Source organism: Pristis pectinata, chromosome 2, assembly GCF_009764475.1.
Source record: "Pristis pectinata isolate sPriPec2 chromosome 2, sPriPec2.1.pri, whole genome shotgun sequence".
Classification (NCBI taxonomy): domain Eukaryota; kingdom Metazoa; phylum Chordata; class Chondrichthyes; order Rhinopristiformes; family Pristidae; genus Pristis; species Pristis pectinata.
This window is the reverse complement of record NC_067406.1, coordinates 67,939,604-67,962,557: the sequence shown is the minus strand read 5'-3', so window position 1 is coordinate 67,962,557 and position 22,954 is coordinate 67,939,604.

The following is a 22,954-nucleotide window of genomic DNA, read 5'->3' as shown; positions in this document are numbered from 1 at the left end:
CAGAAAGACAAATACGAAGTGTTCATTTGGTACCTCAGCTATTCCCCATCTCCACAAGATCTCGTTTGGTCCCAAATCAGTCCAACTTTCCTTTGTTAAACATTTATTATTTATATATTAGTAATCTTTGGCTTTCAGTTCTTTTTTGATAATATTAATTAATTCACCTTCGTACACTCTTTTTGCCTTTTTTTTTCAGTTTTAATCCTTGTCCCTATGTTTTGTACTCTACTTGGTTCTCTACAGAATTATGATGCTAAAGGTAATTCAGTGTCCTGTTTCATGTTCACCCATGGAGCTCCAGCACTGGATGCCATATAACAACAAACAACAACAACAGCAAGCATTCATATGGTACCTTTAATATTGTGAAATGTCCAAAAGACCTTCAGAGTAGCATTATTAAACAAAATGTGACACCAGGATACATATGGAGATATAAGGGCAGAAAGTAGGTTTTAAAAGTCCACCTTAAAGAAGAGAAATGAGGTGATTTCAGAGTGTAGGGTCTTTATAACGGCTAGTTTTGGTGATACAATTAAAATCAGGGATCCTCAAGAGGGCAGACTTTGAAGTTTATGGAAGGAAGCAGGGGTGCGAGAGATTACAAAAAAAACTGAACGAATGGAGAGACTCTTAGAGTGCACCTAGGCTCTAGCCAAACAATCTCCATTTTTAAAGTATGTAATTATATACAGATACCTAGAAATTGAACTTAACTTACTTTTGTTGCGCTGAAACATTGCTACCTCATAAGGTACAATTGATACACAAGGAATCATTCACTCATATATTCAGAGTAGGCAGATCTGCAGAGAAGTATGTGTGGAGATTTTGTACATCATCTAGGTTCCCTTAGTGATTGTTGATGTACTCTAATGGTGTTAATGATTGTAGTGTAGAGAGGGTCACTTAGTTTTCATTGGGGAGTTTTATGCTGCAGACTTCTTTTGACAGGGTAGATGCAGGGATGTTGGGGAATACCTTACCTCTTGCCACTGTCACGTACCAGCAACAAAAGAAAAACACCAAGTCATGTATAAGTGTTAAAAACTATTTTATTAATAACTACTTATGATAATAAGAAAAATAAAAGTAAACGTATTAGAATGGTAGAAGTAAAAATGTTAGATCTTAAACATTAACCCCAAAAACTAAACTTGAAGTGTGTGTGTGGCAAATTCCCAAACTCCAAGTCCAGGAATAGTTCTCAAAGTTCAGTTCAGCAAGACGTAAGGTGAAACGTGAGCAAAGGCTTCTGCAAGACCACCGTTGACTGAAGAGAGAATGTAGAGAGAAAATAGAGAGAAATTACGAAATCCAAATGTTCCACGATGGAACCCCTATGACACCTCAATCACTGATGATCTCCATTCCTTTGTTCCAAAGTATCTGCCACCCTGAAAGGCATTCGAGACGTGGCCGTCCACACAAATACCTGTTTCCTTCTACAGGTTAATGACAAAGTGGACTCCACTGGATTATTCCAAAAATCCATACGTGGATTGTAGTGACAAATACAGTTATTGTTTTTCATCCATTGATACAGAGACCAGCAGGCAGGTGTCTCTCTCCCTCTCTCTCTGACTGACTGCTCCAAAATCGTCATCACGTCCTTATCTCCTGTTGTCGTAATCACGCCACAGACACACGCACACACACTACTGTGCTATGTCTTAAAGGGACATTCACCAATAGTAGCCTAATCCGTAACACCACCAATGCCTGCTTTCTCTGTTCATTTGGAAGATGAGGCTGCGGATGCTGAACAAGGACATCCCCCGAGAGAGCCACCTTCTTCTTCCTCTTGCTTTCCTTGCTCCTGCTGCTCTGTAGGCTCCACTTTATGGCCTTCAAGCCCAGGTCACTTTGCTCCCCTTTCCCTGGTACTGCCTACTTTTTTTTCATTGGCAAGGTTGTGCAGCATGCAACAGGCAACAATGAAGTCTCGTCATCTGCTTAGTGGTACTGCAGAGGCTCCTCCAGATCGATGCAGGTCAAAGAATCTCATCTTCAGAAGATCTATAGCGTTTTCCACTATGATCCTGACACTTGAGTGGTTTCTGTGACCAACTGCTGAGCTTAGAGAGGATTTCCCAAGATCCCGTTTGTAGCGCAGTGGTGGCTGCTGAAAACATTTGGCAATACCAGCTCCCTCAGGATGAAGGAGTCAAGTGGCATTCATCGTCTGTAATTCATCTCACGATCCACAATGGCCAGTGCATTGAGGGAGGGAAATATTTCCTGTCCAATAAAGTTTTGTGTTATTAAGGGGATCCCTCAAGGGCACAAGTGCAGTCAATGTTTGATTGCATTCATGGGAAGTCAGCAAGGCTGGCAAAACTCCAGATTTCATCAAAGTAGATAAAATCATTTTTTTGAGAATAGAGTGCCTGGTGACTTCTCTGATGCAGGGGTGAGCAGCACATTGGGAAACATGGGAAAAATCTGCCATGGTCACTTGGAAAGATCTATGGTAAAATTCATAAATTTACATACATCCATGTTCCTACGTGTTATGTTCCTCTATATATGTAGGACAGCTTTAAAAAAAGGCACAACACATTGTTGTATCCAGACACAGCTGTTTAGTTGTCTCTTCCAATAAAGAATCTTCTGTTCATGACCATTTTTGTTTATTTGCTTATGCAATCAGCTACACAAAGGAATTTACAAATATGACACCAAAGAAGTTGAAAGTTAATGCAACATTGACTCTATGGAGAAAGCAGTTGAGGCACAAGAGCATGAGTGAAATTCTCCCCACAGAATATCATAGATATCATTGATGATAGCCTTAAAAAACCAGAATCTGAAAATGTACCAAAAAGGTTTGAAAAATATGTGGCGTCTCTGAAAACTGTGTGGGAACAGGTTCTTCATAATGGGCACACACTGTCTGCTCAGTGGTTCTCAATCCATTCGGAATGACTACTAATGGCCCATAACAACAACTCCAGTAATAGAACACCAATGAATAAATATTTCAGTAGCTAATTTCTGGAAAAACATTCACTGTTAGTTGTAATGATATGCTTTAGACTTTAGAAGGTGCTGGAGCAGTTTGCGGTCAGTACTGAAACTACCCTGCCACATATCCTAATGTCTCCCATTTTCATATTAAATAATGAGAGAAGTAACAAGCTAGTAAAACGTGCTCCCTAGTTCTACAGAAAATGATCCACGATGGTTGCAGTGTGGAGTTTTGATCTCTAATTTATGTCATTCTAGGTAGAAACAAGTGTTGTAGGATGAGCGATGCGATTGGGTGCTCAGAAAACGTCAGGTGCAGAAGTGCCCAGTTTAATTTCATAATTGTCATTATTTCACCTGGAAATGATTGCCCACGCAATCTATTCCAGAAAAATTGAAATTAAAGCATATAAGTGCATATAAAAGGGGACAATGCCATCCAATTCCTAGGTCTTACTAGTTTCTCTATTAATTTTTGATTTCACCACACTCAACCAGATGCCTTTTGGCATTTTTTGTTATTGCTCTTATAAGAAAATCAGGATCAGGGAGAAATGCTCATTTGGAATATCATTTTTTTTGTAGTGTTCACAGGTGATAATTCTTTACAGCATCCTATATTGTTTTAGATGCCAAGCATGTGCATTAATTTTCTTTGTGTTCATACATCTTTTGGTGATACAGTTAATAACACAAGGTTGAATTCTAATACTGGATGGAGATTGGGGAGATGAACATAAATAACAGCAGGAGCAGGCCATTCGACATCTCCTTACCCAAGATCAGAGCTTATCTTTTAGCTCAGCACTACTTCCTGTACTAATCCCATATCTTTGATTCCTTTAATATTTAAAAATCTTTTGATCACTGTCAGTGACTGATCCTCCACATCTCATCTCCATCCTGATTTTCACCCCTTATTTTCAGACTGTGATCCCTGGTTCTACACACCACAGCCAAGGGAAACATCATCCCTGCAATAAATTTGTATGCTTCAATGAGATCTCTCACTCTTCTGAATCTTGGAGAGTATAGACCCACTCTGCTTATTCTTTGCTCTTACTACAATCCTACCATCCCAAGAATCAACCTGATGAATCTTCCTTGCACTGTTTCAAATATATTTTTCTCTATGTAGGGAGACCAGACTTGCATACAATATTCCAACACAGTCTCATTAGGGCTCAATATCATTTCATTGAGGCATCTTTATTGTTATACTCATAACCTCTTGCAATAAAGGTCGAGGTACTGTTTGCCTTCCTAATTGCTTACTGTATGTTAACTTTCAGTGATTTATGTGCAAATAAATGTAGGTTCCTTGCTGTTTAAAAATACTCTGCTTTTCTATTTTATCTGCTTTTGTGGTGTAGTTGTTTGTGTTCACAAATGTCATGTATAGCACGTCCTGCTGAATCCTCCAGCGTACCATTAATTAAAAATTCACTGTTGCTTCCACCTTGAAATTTATTTCACAGTGGGAACATGTGCAATCCATGGTAAACCAGATTTATTGAATTAATTTCAAGATTTGCCATGGTGTGATATTACATCATGGATCAGTTTTAATTTCAGCTGCCTGACATAAATGGGCGGCAGTTTCACTGTAGTAATGTTCATGCTGCTGGCATTCTTCAAAGACCCTTTAAATAGGTAGCTGCTGTGCTGAAATTTTTCTGTTAGGAGGCCCGTTCTAATATGCAGAATGGAGTCTTACAAAAAATGAGAGAATTCTGAGCAACAAAAAAAAGGCTCCACTAATTTGGAGCAACAATGAAAATTTTCATGTTTATGGCTTTCACTTCTATTCAATCTGTTTTCTTTTTGTAAAATTCCATGCTCCAGATTCATCAGCTGTACTTTTAGTTGTGTATTTTACATTTCTGCCAAATGATGTCATAACTATTGTAAATTAAAACAAAATTCAGCAGACACTCTTTAAAATGTGGCACTTAGTATAACAATACTGTCTATTGTATGCATTCTTGAGTTGCAGGAAAGCCCAATTCAGAAGAGATGTCCAGGATCATCATGACCTGCTGTCTGCTCCATCATTCTAGCTATTGTTAGAGAGGTCCATTTGGAGAAATTGGTGGATTAGGAGGATTAAAGAGATGAATTAGAGATATAGCCAGAGAGAAGCACCCAGTGGAACTTTATGATGGAAATATTATCTTGACCATCCAAGCACCAACATTCCACACCCAATTCTTGGGCTTCTTCAATAAAGTGGCCAACTTAACATCTATCTATAATTCCTGTTGGTGTCATTGCATCTACTTGATCCCCTCAATGCCCACTAAGTTAGTTAAATTTTGAATCCAAAACATTTATTTCAGACCTTTTAGTTTGTCTCTGTAATTTAACTCTTTCACTGGGGTGCTTTCTGTTTCTAATGGCACATTGCTAATTAGTCCAGCACTACTTTTAAGTGGTCTGAGGTCAGTAAAATGGCAGAAAAATAACAACTGTATAATTGAGTTTTCAGATCCAAAAGGTTCTTGATCTTAGTGAATTAACACCTTTAATATGGACTAAAAGCCCCAGAGTCCAGTTCTTTAGTATCACTAAATATCCTGAGCTGCAATGCAATTTGGTATTCCAAAAGCTCTTTCGCTTGTCTTTTTTTAAACCTTCCTGTTCCACTGACCTATTACACATATTTTTTCCTAAAATTAAAGAGTTCACATACAATACTTAGCCGCTTTTAGATTAACATTAATCTTCCAACTGTTATGATCCAAAAGGTTCTGCCTCTTTAACGGCTTCTTTGCAATGGAGTTCTCTTCTACTCATCATGTCTCTGGACTGAGATTACTGAACAATTTTATTATAAAGAATAAGATATCCACAAAGAAGGTTATAAGTATTACTTAAGTAGTACATTACTGATGCTCATGAATTCTGCATGTGTGGATTTTAATGTTAGCCAGAAAAGCACCATACCGTGCAGGTAAAACAAAAGTTCACATCATTAGCTACTTGGAGATGAATCAATGTTGAATTCTATCTTTAGATGCCCACTTTTGAAGTTGGACATCCACAAAGGCAATCAAAAATGATAAAAGGCCTTGTTTCTTTTACTGTCAATGGACCTAGTAGGCTGGCAAAACTTTGCATCCAATTTTTTGTGTGGGCGTAGATTTTGCATGTATTGCCTGCTTTTGTTTCTTCTGTCAAAATGTAGTTATCTCACAGCTTTCTGAGCTGAATTTCATTGACCATGTGTCCTCTTGACCTTTCTGATATTAAATGCCTTTTTTGAAAACAATGATTTAATGTTAGAAAAGGAGTTCTAACTTTGCAAATTCAGGAGACCAGCACACGTTTTATGTGTGGACCCCTGCCGAAATATTCCATTGTGTAAGTGTCACATTGAATAGAAATGGTCTTACACAAATAAACATGCAGAGAAGTTTCAGTGGAGTTAGTGGAGAAATTTGGTTAAATTTCAAGTTGCAGGTCAGAACGAGAGGGGGTTTGATTGAAATGCACAACATCTTGAGCGGTCTCGAAAGGATGGATATGGAGAAAATATGTCCTCTTGTGAGAGAATCTACAAATAGGGTCACTATTTAAAAATAGGGGGTCATTCATTTAAGACAGAGAGGTGGTGAAATTTTGCTCTCAGAGTCATGAGCCTTTGGGATGCTCTTCCTCAAAGGGTGGCTGAAGCAGAATCCTTAAATATTTTTAAGGTAAGGGTAGATAGATTCTTGTTAAGGAAGGGGGTGAAAGACAACTGAAGGTAGGTGGAAATGTGGAACTGAAGTTGTAAATAGATCAGTCGTGATCTGTTGAATGCTGGAGCAGGGTCAAGGGGCTGAGTCACCTCTTCCTGCTCTAATTCGTACACTCACACACACAGGTCAAATATTCAAGGGGGTTTGCAGTTAAGAAATACCCAAAAGGGGAAGGGTTAGAGAGGGTCAGAGATGCAGTCTAGAGTTTGGGTAGGGGGAGGGGTCCTGCAGGTGGAAACGGTTCTAAGGAAAATCAAATAATGACCTCAAGGGTCCAGAATAGGTTGGGAGAAGTTGCAATTTTTGGTGATTGGTGTCAGCATCAAAATCAGAATCAGAAGCCCCTGTGGAAGATCCATAGTGAGAGCAGAAAATATAAAGATGGCCTACCTGCCTCAGACCTGGTCAGGTAGGACCTTTAAGTTATGCTGAGGCAGGCCTCAAATGCATTGGGGAGATCTGCTTTTGCATAAATGGTCCAAAGCATTGACTGCTCACATATGCTTAAACACGTTTTTTTTTCCAGGAGTATCATCAAAATATCTGCAGAATGCTGTCTGACATCAGTGGGTACTGCTGTGTGTAAGTGCTTCATAAGCACAGGGGATCTGAAAACCAGGAAAACCATGCAGATAAACTGTACTAGACCAGCATTTGCAATTTAAAATGAGTGTGCCACTATATTCCAAATAACTCAGCAAATTAGTTTTGTATTAAGATGACTCATTCCACCAAGTTTACACATCTTCTGCCACTGTTTTTAAAATGGCAAAACTACAAAAGATGAACAACTTTAAATTATTACCTTTCAAGAATGGTTAACCAATAGATCTGGAATAACCTGGTTTGTTTAGTTAACAAATTGTAATGTTGAAATCATAAGAAAAATGTACACATATTATATACGAGGGGAAAGGACAAAAAGCAACATTCAGAAACGTGAGGGATCTACTTTGTAATTAATTTTGTACTATTTCCATAAATATTTAAGATAATGACACAAATTCCTCGGTGGGGGTTGGGGGGAGGGTGAAATTACATAATTTACTCCACTTCCATTCCACTAGGATTGTATTTGTGCTCTTCCACATTTTCTGAACTGTCATACTGTTTATTGGATATCAAGCACTGGAACTTCTTCCAACTAAATTTTGGGAAAGCTAGATTCATTGTCTGTGGTTCTTACCACTAACTCTATTTCCTTCCATGCATCTTCTTGGCAACTATTTGAAAATGAACCAATTACTTGCACCTTTGGTGTCATAGTTGACCTTGAGGCGAGCTTCAGACCACATATCTGTGCATTACTAAGACTGCCAATTTCCTCCTCGAGTTTATGTAACAAAATTGCCATGTACATTATAGTTCCTTGAATAGAATTCTGTGCAACTTGTCTGGAGCTATGTATGTATGACATTAAAGATCGGTATGAGTCATTAGGGATACCCCTCTGTTATTAGGTTCAGTCCATGGTCTGTGGTGGTGTCAGGAGTGGCAGTAAAGGAACTAAACTTTATATCGTACCCTGGCACTAAAAAGCTGATATAAACAGACAAACCCTTGATCACTTTGCCAGTATATTAATGCCAGATAAGTACAGGATCAACCTCAGACAAGCACTGTCAAAGCATATATTTTAATAAGAGCCACCTTAGCATGGCACGTGAAGGCAAGCTACGCATATGGAACCAAACTCCAGAAAATAGCTTATTAAAGAAACATGGAAAAAATTGTATACCGGATATAGAGAGGCAGTGAATTTCCTGCAGGATTCTCCTGATCAGCTGCCACAACTACACAGGAAGGTTCATGCCATAACTTCAGTGGGATCACATGAAAACTGTTTGAATTGTTATTTATATCCATTTATAATGTTTCTCACATGTTCCCTGATCTGCCCGTAAATCCCATCTGCTGCACCATGCTTACATTTGCTTTGTTTGCATGTCAGCAAGAAAATTTGCACTCTCAATATGGAACCTTACCAATAAACGTTCAGAACAGAAATCTGGGCTCTCAGTTCAAACCTGGGCAAAGTCTAGAAAATTATGTGTACAGTTTGTTCAGCCACATCCACTCCCCTAAGGCACAGTTCTGCCTACCTGCCTGGGCTGTGGAAGTCAGAAAAATTAACCATTAAATTCAAACATCTTGACAAATGGAAAATTGAATGATGCTGCATTTTTATATCTAAATATTACAGTGTTCAATCCAGAATCAGTGAAAACACACTGAAGTGTTGAGTAAAAGAAATAATAAATGTGCGCAAAAATAAAAGACTGTTGATTTCAGAGTTTATGATAAGTGGAGGATAATCTTGAATTTCATGATTCTCCCACATTTGAAAGATAGAAGGAACAGCCTTTATCAGCATCATCAATGACTTATTAACAAAATTATAAGATGGCATGATGGGTTTGAATTTCTTAAGGAGATTTCAATGAATAACAACATTTCCTTAGATTTTTCATCGTAGTTATGGTGAACAATCAGGAAAAGCCAATGGATACTTAACCCTACAATTTCAAAATATGCCATTCCCAAGAATGCACCTTTGTTAGTATAAATCACTTCACATGATATAAAAGCCTAGATTTAAATTTCTTGGCCCACCGATGAAGCAGTTAACTGCAGTTGCTACCTGGTCTTCCAAATCCAGTGCACGTCAGCTAAGAGCATCTCAGATGTCTGAGCAGGGGTCTGAACAGCCTACTGCTACATATGACATGCCACATAAGAGAGGACGGTAAAGGAATAACAAAAAAAATAATAAATTGCTGCATAACAGATATGCACACAGATGTGTTACAAATTGTTAGGTTATGTTAAAATTTTGACGAATGTAAGTTTTATTCATTTCCACTACTTTCTTAATTTTGTTTGGTTCTGCGTTTTGTTTGGTTAGGACTTTATTCCTTGGAGCGCAGAAGAATGAGGGGAGATTTGATAGAGGTTTACAAAATTATGAGGGGTATAGACAGAGTTAATGTGAGTAGGCTCTTCCCACCTAGATTAGGAGAGATAAGTATGAGAGGACATGGCTTTAGGGTGAAAGGGGAAAGGTTTGGGGGAACATTAGGGGGAACTTCTTCACTCAAAGAGTGGTGGGAGTATGGAACGGGCTGCCATCTGATGTAGTAAATGCGGGCGCACTCTTGAGTTTTAAGAATAAATTGGATAGATACATGGACGGGAGCGGTCTGGAGGGTTATGGACTGGGTGCAGGTAAATGGGACTAGCGGAATACCATTTCGGCACAGACTAGAAGGACTGAATGGCCTGTTTTCTGTGCTGTAGTGTTCTATGGTTCTATGGGTAAGTGGCCTATTTACTTGTGATAAGTGTTAAGATGAATTTCACTAAGTATTGGGGGGGGGGGGGGAAGTGCTGTGAAAGGGATGCATGGCTGTCTGTAGGATTACTTTCTGTGAGGTGGAATTACAGGGCAGGATGAGGAATGATGTGGTGAAAAAGTGCATGCCAATGTCAAATGGGTGAACTAATGGAAACTAAGTGAACTGCACCAGAGTATTCCAGGCATTCTGGATAGTAATGTGCTACCTCTGCTGCTTTGAATGCATCATGTTCTTCCTCCATCTTCTTGGAACAATCTGAAGAGGCTCTGGCTTTATACTCTTGTAGGGGGAAAAGCTTGCTGCTTTTCAGTGTTGTGGAGAATGCAGCATGCCATGACCTGATGCATTCTAAAGGGTGCAGAACTGTCCAGGCAACAACGCACATTTTCAGTATACAGGTAGCTTGCTCAGTGGTACATTTATTTGTTATATGGCATTTACTGTAACATCCCTTTTCTCCAAGTTTGGTTTGAGGCACAATGAGATTAGGGAGAATGGATTGTGGTAGCATGAAAGCATTATGGCAGCTGCCTAAGGGAATTTTACAAAGGCCCACATAAACATCTTTTTTGATGATGTAAATTGATGGACTACGTCTTGCAGATGAAGAATATGGATGAGTGACCTGAACTGTAAATGTGTATTGTCAACGGCATTCTCCAATTACATGAAGATAGTCAGAGCTGCAAATCCAAGGCTCTCTTCTATAGTCCTGAAGCTGCTCCAATGGTTAGAAGCAAATAAGGATAGATGGAAATGTCTGGCAAATGAGGCTATATTTATTAGTACTGGAGTCTGATGAATTGAACACAGACAGTTGCAACAGAAGGGGGCTGTTCAGGTTGCTTCCTCCCTCATGTCCTCTTGTTCCAGATCTGCAACTTCTCTCCATTTAGCTGGTGCCTGTACAGCATACTGCAAGCACAATGAATCTTGAGACTCAATCTGCTAAATACTGCAATACATCTCCACAAAGGTCCGAGCAGTGACATTTATGTTGAGAACGCCAACAGTCCACTCTATGTTCTTGGTAGCAGCATTGCATTGATTGTAGTCCTTGTATTTATGATTTGTATTCCGGAGAATGCCATGTGGAAGAGAGGATAGCCCTAATTATTACTTGGTTTGCTGTGAAGGCTCAAATAATGAAGTCATGAATTGCTGAAAAATGAATGAATCATGACTACTTAACAAGGAAATGATCATTGACCATCATATTGTGCTGCGCATCTTCAAAGTGTGGAATCCCTTCGATGGCAGTTCACATCCAGTGACTACAATGTGACATAAGTGCAGTCAGGCCAACCTCCATCGTGATGACCAGTAATATAATCATAGAATCATACTGCACAGAAACTGGCCCTACTACCCACCTTGTCCATGCCCACCGTGATGCCTATCTATGCTAATCCCATTTGCGTGCTTTAGGCCCATATCCCTAGACTCCTTTCCTATCCAAGTACCTGTCCAAATGCCTTTTAAATGTTGTAATCATATCTGCCTCCACTACCTCCTCAGCAGCTTATTCCAAATATTCACTACCCTGTCTGAACTTACTCCTCAGATCTCCTTTAAATTTCTCTCTTCTCACTGTAAATCTGTGACATCTAGCTCTAGACTCTCCTCGGAAAAAAGATTCCGACTGTACATCCTATCTGTGTCTCATAATTTTGTAAACGTCTACAAGGTTACCTTAGCAGTACTGAGATGTGTCTCTGTAACATCAATGCTCCTATGGTCCCTGCCATTTACTCTGTACCTTGCACTTGTCTAGGGTAACTTCTTACTAGCACCACTCTGCCCAACTTTCCAGCTGATCTATGTTCCGCTGTATCTTTAAACAACCTTCTTCGTTATCCACGACTCCACCAATTTTTGTGTCATCTGCAAACTAACTAATCATACCCACTATATTCTCATCTAAGTCATTTATATATATTACAAACAACATGGGTCCCAGCATGAACCCTACAGTACGCCACTTATTATAAATTTCCAGTCAGAAAAACACTCATCCATCACTATCCTCTGCCTTCTATCACCCAGACAATTTTGTATCAATTTCACCAACACACCTCGGATCGCTTGTGCCTGAACCTTCTAGATCAGTTTACCATGTGGGACCTTGTTAACTGCTTTACTAAAGTCAATATAGACAACATCTACTGCCCTTCTTTCATCAATCTACTTTGTTACTGATCCTCCTGCACAAAACTGTGCTGACTCTTCCTAATTAGTCCCTGCCTTTCCAAGTCCTGTCCCTGAGAATCATCTTCAACAACTTCCCTATCATTGATGCAAGGCTCAACAGCCTGTAGTTTCCAGGCTTATCCCTACTGCCCTTCTTGAAGGGGGGACAACATTAGCTTTCTTCCAGTCTTCTAGTATCTCACCTGTGGCTAACAAAGATGCAAAAACCTCCGTCAAGACCCCAGCAATCTCTAGCCTTGTGTCCCTACCATTCTGGATTAGATCTTGCCTGTCCTAGGGATTTATCCACCCTAAAGTGCTCCAATATTTCTAGCGCTTCCTCCTTCCTGTTACAGACAGCTCTAGAATATCAGCATAACCTCTCTTAACTCTCCAGACTCCATGTTCTTCTCCCTGCTGAATACCAATGAGAAGTATTAATTTAGGATCTTGCTCATATCCCCTGGCTCTTCACATAGATTACCCCTCTTGTTCCTTAGGAGACCCATTCCTTCCTTAGCCACCCTCTTGCTTCGAGTATACTTACGAATGGTTCTATGATTCTCCTTAATCCTATTTGCCAAGGTCATTTTATGGCCCCTTTCTACCCTCCTACTTTCTTGTTGAATCTTTCTCCTATATTTCCTATGGATCTTGTGACTCGTTTGATAAAAATCTCCTGTAGCTGACATACACTTCCTTCTTTTCCTTGATCAAAATTTCAGAATCAGAATCAGGTTTATTATCAGACTCATATGTCATGAAATTTGTTATTTTGCTGCAGCAGTACAATGCAAAGACATAGAATTACTATAAATTACAAAATAAATAAATAATGCAACAAAAAAAGAATGATGAAATAGTGTCCATGAACCATTCTGAAATCTGAAGGCAGAGGGGAAGAAGCTGTACCTGAAACGTTGAGTGTGGGTCTTCAGGCTCCTGTACCTCCTCCCTGATGGTAGTAATGAGAAGAGGGCATGTCCTGTATGGTGAGGGTCCTTAATGATGGATACCGCCTTCTTGAGGCACCGCCTCTTGAAGATATACTTGATGGTGGAGAGAGTTGTGCCCGTGATGGAGCTTGCTGAGTCTACAACCCTCTAGCCTCTTGCGATCCTGTGCATTGGAGCCTCCATACCAGGTGGTGATGCAACCAGTCAGAATGCTCTCCACCGTACATCTGTAGAAATTTGCAAGCATCTTTGGTGACGTAACAAATCTCCTCAGACTCCTAACTAAGTAGAGCCACTGGCATGCCTTCTTCATGATTGCATCAATATGTTGGGCCCAGGATGTTGACATCCAGGAACTTGAAGCTGCTCACCCTGTCCACCGCTGACCCCTCAATGAGGACCAGTGTGTGTTATCCCGACTTCCCCTTCCTGAAGTCCACAATCAATTCCTTGGTCTTGCTGACATTGAGTGTGAGGTTGTTGTTATCAATATCCTTTGTTAATCAGGGTTCCCTAAACTTAACATCTCTGCCTCTTATCCTTGCAGGTACATGCTGACCCTGGACTCTTATTATCTTGCTTCTAAATGCCTCCCACATATCAGATGTTGTTTCTTTCCCCCCAGCAGTTGCTCTACCTCTCCCAGGTCCTGTCTTACACTATCAAAATCTGCTTTCCCTAACTCGAGGACCAACTTTATCTTTTTTTCATGATCTTGAAGTTTACTGAACCGTTCTCAAAGGGTTCCTCCTTGACAAAGGAGTGGGTTTGCCCCACTTGCTATTCTCTTTTACAAGGATGAATGAAATGTATTCAATTCTGTGGAACTCTCTTATGCAAAAATGCATGGCAAACAGGAATATATTACAGCTATCTTTGGCTACTGCCTTGAAAATCTAGATGTGATAATGTTGATAACCACTGTGACCACAACAGCCCCAGGCTATGTGCTTCTGTCACTGATCTGCGAGCGTTGTTGTAATTGGACCATACTTTAATGAGATCCTCCTTGCTGAATTACAGGTACCTCATGTATTGTTCCTCACTGAAATTGACATGGGAGAATTGCTCCTGGAAGAGCTTTAGTGTGAATGGTCTCCTGCTGAGAACCCTACTGCCCATCCTGGCAGGTTGTCAAGTCTGGAAGCACAAAACATTGGTTCACTTGAACCAACTCTTCAGAGAAATCAAGTAACCACTTTAATTGGCATAGGTAGAAATCAAATCAGAAAATAAATGAGGCATTTAGTCCCTTTAGTTGGCACCACTGCTGAATGCTTATTCTTCCTTATGTGGAGAGACACCTAGCACTATGTGGACTGTAATTAAGCCAGATACAGAGGGAAGGTAACATGCAGGTTCCCGAGGCATGAAACACATATCAATATAGCCCCAGAGGACTCATTTGAGGACTACAGTAGGAGAGAATACAAGGAAAGGCTGACACTGATATGTGTCTTAATGCTTGGTGCAGTCTTCAGACTCAGCTGACAGATTGAAAAGATGCTAGGAAGGATGGAAGAGCTCTCCAGACCTCATGAAGAGCCAGAAGCACAACATTTTCCAATCTGGAACTGTTAGACTTACCCATGCTGGCTAGAATGGCAAATTCCATAAAGCAATGGCTGGTGGAGCAGGTTTCAGATCCATGAAGGTGCAGCCATCCAAAGTTTAAAGCATCGATGGAGTCGCAGGCCACTCCAAGTAGCAGTCTAATTGATGAATCTCCCGAGGTGTTTGCTGTTCCACTGAGCAGAGGGTTGGCAGCTAGGGGAAAAGGATGATGCCTGGGGGAGATAACTGTTTGTGTTCGTATGTGCAGCCACCAGTGTTTTCACTGTGTTTTAGTATTGTGTCAGCAGGCCAATTTGGAAAGTTCTCATGAAATGAAAACAAATGTTTTATTAGTTAATATAAATGTATAGTTAGCAAGTTTCCTATGTGGATATTGCTTTGACATTGTTTAAGTATATTCATTAATATTCTTGCATCAGGATTTCACAGAGGTGCAGATGGAGTTACTGTGGAGGTTTTCAAAAGATAGAGCAATATATGCTGCATCGTCTTCCCTTGGCCCTGACCCAAGGATGAAGTTTCCCATGAAAGTTAAAGTAAATAGTATTTGCATCGAGAATTAGCATTCTGAAGGCCAGTTGAGCAGCAATAACTCAAGCAGAATCCAAACATTTGGAAAGGTAGGGCATTATGTATGTTTGTAAAAACACTCGGTACCAACCTTCAGACTTTCAGAAATACTAAGGGCTGACTTCCCCTTTGCAACATTCAGATCCATTCACTGCAATCGATTCCTTATCTAGGCAGTAAAATGTTTCAATGAAATAAAAACTCTACTTTGTTGGTCAGCTCTTCAGACTTTCGCCAAATAATGATGCAAACAGTCAAATTGCTTGAACTACCCCAGCCCCGCATCACCCTGTTTCTTTCCCCTCCTCCACTCTCTCCATCTGTCCATCACTCCCACACTCCTTACACTGATTCTCCTTCCCCCACTTTTCCCAATTGCCCTCCCCATCTCCCTTACTTGAGTCTGTGCTCCCCCTTCCTCTCCTATCAGATTCCATCATCTATAGCCCTTTGTCGCCTCCACCTATCACCTCCCAGCCTCCTTCACAATCTCTACTCTACTCTCCTCTCCTCCATCCGCCTATCGCCCCTCCTCAGCTGGATCCACCTATCACTTGCTAGCTCTTGCTCCACCCCTTTCCCTCACCTTTTTATACTGGCTATCTCCCTTCTATCTTTCAGTCCACATAAAGGATTACGACCTGAAATGTCCACTGTCGATTTCCACCCCCTCCCCCCAGATTCTGCCTGACCTACTGAGTTCCTCCAACATCTTGTTTGTTGCTCCAGATTCCAGCATCTGCAGTCTCTTATGTCTCCATTGAATTTTCTTCACATTGACATTTCAAGCATTGGACAATAATCACATTGTAACTTCTAGAAGTGGATATTGATGCAATGTCATAGCCTTTTTTTTTAAACAACTGTGGGCTTTTTTTTAAATACAAGGATCTTTAGAAGTCTACCATTACCTCTACGGGATCCCTGGGCAGGTACAAATGGGAAACTACCCAGTTAATTAATCAGAACACTCATTTGATATGTGAGCACTGCCATGCTTATAAGAAAACACTAGGGGTCCCCCATAACTTGAAAAAATATTGAAGGCATAATAAGATTGCATGCAACGGGTGTGAAAATCTGCAGGGGTATGGTGCTTTCTGACTGTAACTTAAGTAGGAAAATGGTGGAAACACACATCAGCCAACATGCAATTTTTAAAAAAAATAAGAACATTATAAAGTTCTAAAGAACTAATAAGATTATAAAGAACTAATAAAGTTCTTTACCGGAATTTCACTGTAAATTGTTACTTACATGGAATGTTATTGTTGGCATATGTTAAATAATATTTCAGGATTCACAAAACCTTGTGAATCCTGAAATATTAATTATCACATATCAGCAGTAAGTAATGTTCTTTTCACATTAGAAACATATACATCTAAATTATCTGACAATGTGTTTTAAGACTATTAAAGCAATTGGTAATATGAGATTAATTTGGTAAAAAATTAGCTTTTAATCAGATTGCATGTGGATGTATATGAGGCTTAATGAAGTTACTTTAATGCTGATTTCCAAATTATAGCCCTTTCATAAGAATTGGGTATCATTGCCTAATAATTAATATTCAGACAAATGTTTGGTAAATCTGCATTTTTTGATAATTTTTTTTATAGATATGCAGGACAAAAGCATTTAGGGATTTCGCATTTAAATTAAGTATACAAATTTATTATATATTGACCATACATTTAGATGGATGTGGTCCAGCAACAATACATTTTCTTGGGAGGAAATATGAATATACAAGATTGTAATTGACAATGAATTAATCAAATAATTAGAACTCTATCTGAAAAATAATGTGCATCTTGATTCGCTTGTAGTTAAAATATCACAATACTGATTTATCAATTTAATTTACAAAACATAATTCTTTTTTTAAAAAAGTGAATGGCTGTTTGCCAATTTTATACACAGAATTTTGACTCCTTTCCTTAGATCCTTATCAAAAGTAGAACAAAGGAATTTGTTGCACCAGAAATTTTAAGCACAAGTTTACAGACAATTCAGGAATATATACCGTATATTTTTTCTATGCTGCATTGTCTGTAAACTTGTAGCTAAGGTTTCAGTTCCAACATTTTATTTCTGATATGTTATTTAGGTTTGTGACTCTTAAAACAAAGCTGCTCTTATTCAAATCTATAATGTTTTTAGTATCCCTACATTTGCAGTCTTTTGGTAATAAAATAGCACACATCCCTTCTCCTCATTTGTCAGATGCTATTTTAGGCTTGACAGTAATGTTGGAGGTTCTTTAGGGCAGTGAACTATGCCCAACTGTCTTCAGCTGCTTCATTAACAAAATTCCTTCTGTCAGAAGATCAGAAGTAGGGATATTTGTTAATGATTGCACAATGTTTAATTACATTTTGATCTCCTCAGGATATGAAGCAGTCCACATTTGCAAGCAGCAAAAGCTAGAGGACATTCAGACGTGGGCTGTTAGATGGAACGTAACATTCACTCCACAAAGTGCCAGACAATGACCATCTCCAACAATAGAGAGACTAACTACCTATCTTGACAATTCAATGGCATTACCAACACCGAACCCCACCGCCTCCCCCCGCCCCCACCTCCAAAGAGTTCCGTGTGAGTCACTGCACCAGGACTTCAACTTGATAAGTCACATAAATACTGTGGTGATGGAAGCAGATCAGAAGCTGGGTATCATGTGGTGGCTGAAGCACCTCCTGATACCCCATCTACAAAGCACAAGTCAGAAGTGTGATGGAATACTTCCAAGTTGCCTGGATGAATGCTGCCCCAACACTCAAGAAAATGCAGTCCACTTGATTAGTACCTCATCCACCATCCTAAACATTCATTCCTTCTACCACTTATGCACAGTGGTGGTAGTGTGTACAATTTACAAAATGCACTGGAAATACACAGCTAGGTTCCTCCAATAGCACCTCCCAAACCCACAATCTCTTTCACAAAGGAGGGCAAAGGTTTCAGGAACATTGGAACACTACAACCTACATGTTCCCCTCGAAGTATAACATTATTCTTTCATTGTTGATGGGTCTAAATCTAGGCACTCTTCACTCAACACCACTTTGGGAGTACCTTCATCAAAATAACTGTTGTAGTTCCAGAAAGCAGCTCATCAACACCAGGTAAATTACTCATCCCTGCCCCAGGATACTACTGTAGGAGTTCCTTAAGGCAGTTCAGCTACTTCACCCCCAAAGATCTTCCTTCCTTCATAAGGTCCAAAATGGTTTCTTAATGATTGCACAATGTTCAATTCCACTCACATGTCCTCAGTAAATGAAGCAGACCATGTCTGTATGCAGTAAGAACCTACACAACATTCAGGAATGGGATGATAAGTGGCAAGTAACATTTGAGTCACAGAGGTGTCAGGCAATGACAGTCTCCAACAAGAGAGAATCTAACCACCAACCCTTGACATTCAATGGCATTAGGATCAGCAAGCTGCCACTAACAACACCCTGGAGATAACCGGATACTCACACGAGTGACATTAACACTGTGGCTACAAGAGCAGGTGAGTCCTGCAATGAGTGACTCACCTCCTGACACCACAAAGCCTAAATGACACATGTCAAGAGTCTGATGGAATACTCTCCACTTGTTTGGAAGAAAACAGCTCCAACAAATCTCAAGTAGCTCTACACCATCTAGCACAAAATAGTCCACTGTAATTTTTCTTTACTAACCATAATAAGTTGTAAAAGTCCCCAATAATAAATCACAGCTTTCACCTGCTCCTAACACTGGACAGATTGATTTCCATCCACGTCTTTTTATGCTTATTTAATTTCATTGTTTCAGGAATGTCCTGGCTGAGATCAAATAACTTTTCCAGAGAACAAAGCTGGGCATTATACAAGTAAATGCATTTGTCCGTTGAACCATTGAACTTTGAGTTGACCAAACCTCCAAACTAATTTCACAACAGAGCAACTTGAACAACAGGCTCAGAACTGGTCATGCTGACCTCTGGAATGCTTGATAGCTTGAGATCGTTTAAGTCTTGAATTACTCATCGTTTGTGCTGTATGTCATGTGTCGTATATTGTGTTTGTGACATGGTAACATGCTGTAAACAAAATTCTACTTTTCAGATATTAGATAAAGAAATGAGAACATCAAGCTCTATACTTTAGAATATATGGTTCTTAATACTGAACAGTGAAAGCAAATGTGTCACACCTCATCACAGACCTTTTTTGTTCTCTCTGTTCCTCTGCACTTTCATTGGAATTAAAACTTGTTTTGCTTTTAATTTTTTTCTGTTCTGATGTTAGGTCAGCAACCTGAAAGATTAACTCTATTGCTCTCTCCACAGATGTTGCTTGACCTGTTAAGTATCTCCAGTGTTTTCTGTTTTTTTAAAAATATATACTGTATTTTGGTCTGTCTATCTCTTTCCATTGATCTACTAAGAGGACACTAAGATTCCAGTGTATTTTCAACTAAAAAAATCTAGCAAAAGTTTACACGTCAATGGCTCACTGAGTCCTGTTTACATTTGTGCTCCAAGTACCCACTTCCACTTCTGGCATCAGAAAGTCAGTTAATTTAAACTATAATTAGGCTGGTCTGACTATTAGATTAAAAAAAACTGTTTTGACAACATGGATCAATAGATTGATAAATTTCACATACAGCAACAATGGCTACTTAAAAAGTAGCTATCAATTTTTATACTGATCACAGTGGCCTCATCTTAAGCATCTCCCTGTACTACATTTGAGAAGGTTAATTGTCTTGAATTAGTTGGTTATCATTTTTCATAATTCTTTATGTTATTGCACAGTTGCTACAGATACACAACTATAATTCCACTTTTAAAAGAAAAAGGAGTAAGCTAGAAAACAGGAAACTACTGAATGGATGCCTGGAAGGAGAAATGTATTTGACAAATTTATTAAAGTTTTTTTTGAGAATGTAACTGATAGAATAAGATGAGGGAAAGCTAGTGGATGTGGATATACTTGGATTTTCAGAAAGCTTTTAATGAAGTCCTGCATAAAAAAATTAGTTTTTAAAATTAAAATGTATGGTATTGGGGCTAGTACTGGCATGGATGGAAAACTGGCTGACAGTTAGGACACAAAGACTGGAATAAATGGTCTTTTTTTGAGTGGTAAGTGATGACTAGTGTGGTACTTCATGGATTAGTGCTAGGGCTCTAGATATTCGTTATATACATATCGATTATTTGAATAAAGGAACAGAATGTGATATTTTGAAGTTTGCCAATGACACTAAACTAGGTGGGATTGTGAACTGGCAGTAAAATACAAAGAGGCTTCAAGGCAACAAATTATATATGTGGGCAAAAAATCTGAAGATGCAGAATAACATGGATCAGTGTGAAGTTGTCCACACGAGTTAGAAAAACAAAAAGGCAGCATATTACTTAAATTGTGTTAGATTGGCAAGTGTTCATGTACAAAGAAACTTGGATGTTATTGTATACTACTCAATGAAAGCAAACGTGACTTGCAGTGAACAGTTAAAAGACAAATATGGAAAGAGAATTTGAATACAGGAGCACAGGTATCTTACTACAACTACACAGGGCCTTGGTGAGACCATACTTGAAGTATTAAATGCAGTCTTAGTCCCCCAAACTAAGAATGGGGTGCAACAAGGGTTCACCAGACTCATTCCTGGGACAGTAGGGACTGCAGTGCAAGGAGAGAATAGATTGACTAGGACCAAAGTTTGGGAAAATGGAAAGGGATCTCAGTGAAACTTCCAAAACTTTGACAGGGCTAGACAGACTAGAAGCCAGGTGGATGTTTTCCCTGGCGGGCTGCCTAGAACAAGGTGTCACAATCACAGGTTGCAAGAGATTTGGGTTGAGATGAGTAGAATTGTCTTCACACAAAGGCTGGTGATTCTGTGAAATTTGCTACTACAGAGGACATAGAGCTTGGGTTGCTGAATATATTTAACAAGGAGATTGATGTCTTTTGCATCCAGAAATTTAATTAAGAGATGTTGGGAGAGGTGGAGATGATTGAGAGCTTTAATTCCATGGTGTAAATATCACCCACAATTTGTCCTAGTCCAGCTGGTCAAGAAAGCACATCAGGGCTTTACTCTCTCAGAAGCCTAAAGAAATTTGGCATGTCCCTGATGATTCTCACTAATTATTACAGATGCACTATGGAAAGCATCCTATCTAAATGCATCACAGCTTGATATGGCAACTGCGCTGCCCAAGACTGCAAGAAATTGCAGAGAGTTGTGAACGCAGCCCAGTCCATCACCCAAACCAGGCTCTGTCCACACTTCACTCTGCCTCAAGAAAGCAGCCAACATAATCAAGGACCCCTCCCATCCCGGTCATTCTCTCTTCTAACCCCCTCCCATCAGGCAGAAGATACAAAAGCTTGAGAACACGTAAAAACCAGGCTCAAGGACAGCTTCTATCCCGCTGTCATAAAACTCTTGAATGGACCTCTTGTACACTGATAAACTCTTGATCTCTCAGTTTACCTCATTATGGCCCTTGCGCTTTTTTTTGTCTAACTGCACTGCACTTTATTTGTAACTGTAACACTATATTCTGCTTTTTGTTTTGTTTTCCCTTTTGTACTATCTCAATGTACTTATGTATGGAATGATCTGTCTGGATGACATGCAAATAAAAGCTTCTCACTGTAGCTTGGTACATGTGACAATAATAAACCAAGTACCAATATGAATTAGCTTATCAGCTTGGAACTTATTGAAAGGTGGAGCAGGCCTGAAGGGCCAAATGGTCTACTCTTGATCCTATTAGGGCAGGTTGAGCATTGTTCTTTGCCTAGAGTTCATGTACCATTCAATAGGAAATGTTGTATGAAATGCATGAAATATTTGCATCTCCAACTGTTGATTTGTTATCTAGTAGGAGGTGAATTGCCTGCATTATTGCACCCAATAGGTTAAGCATTTCATGAACATCTTAAATAACATAATTTAACAAACACTAATTTGTTTTGTATCACTTCACATTTCAGGATAGGCAATATTTCTACATAGAAGTCTGTAGCTTTAACTATTTGATGCTTTGTGTATAATCTACTTTATTTCCACAGTTTAATAAGGACAAAAAAGAGAAAAATACACCATATTTGGAGCTTTGGGGGAGCAAAATGTAAGCCAGATGACCAGTTACTATGGATGTTCAAATCAAATGAAGAAAGCACGAAACAAAATTCCAACAGGGACAAGTCTTTGTACCCCTTTTGACCATGTGGGTTTCTCTGGTTTCCTCCACATCATAAAGACGCGTGGGTTGGTACATTAATTTGCTACTGTAAATTTCCCCTAATGTGTAGGTGAGCAGTAGAGACTAGGGAAGAGTTGATGGGAACATGGGTAGAGTAGGGTCTAAGGAAAATTAGTGAGGGAATGGCATTCCTCTGTGAACCTGTATGGACTTAATGGGCCAAACAACCTCCTTCATATCATATAGAAATATGGAAGTTTACCACATACTTGCGTTTATCCTGGAAACCACAGTAGTGATTAACATTTTTTGGAAATACTGCTGTGTACCATTTTAAAATTTTAATTGCTCATGTTATAAGTAGCAATTTAAATG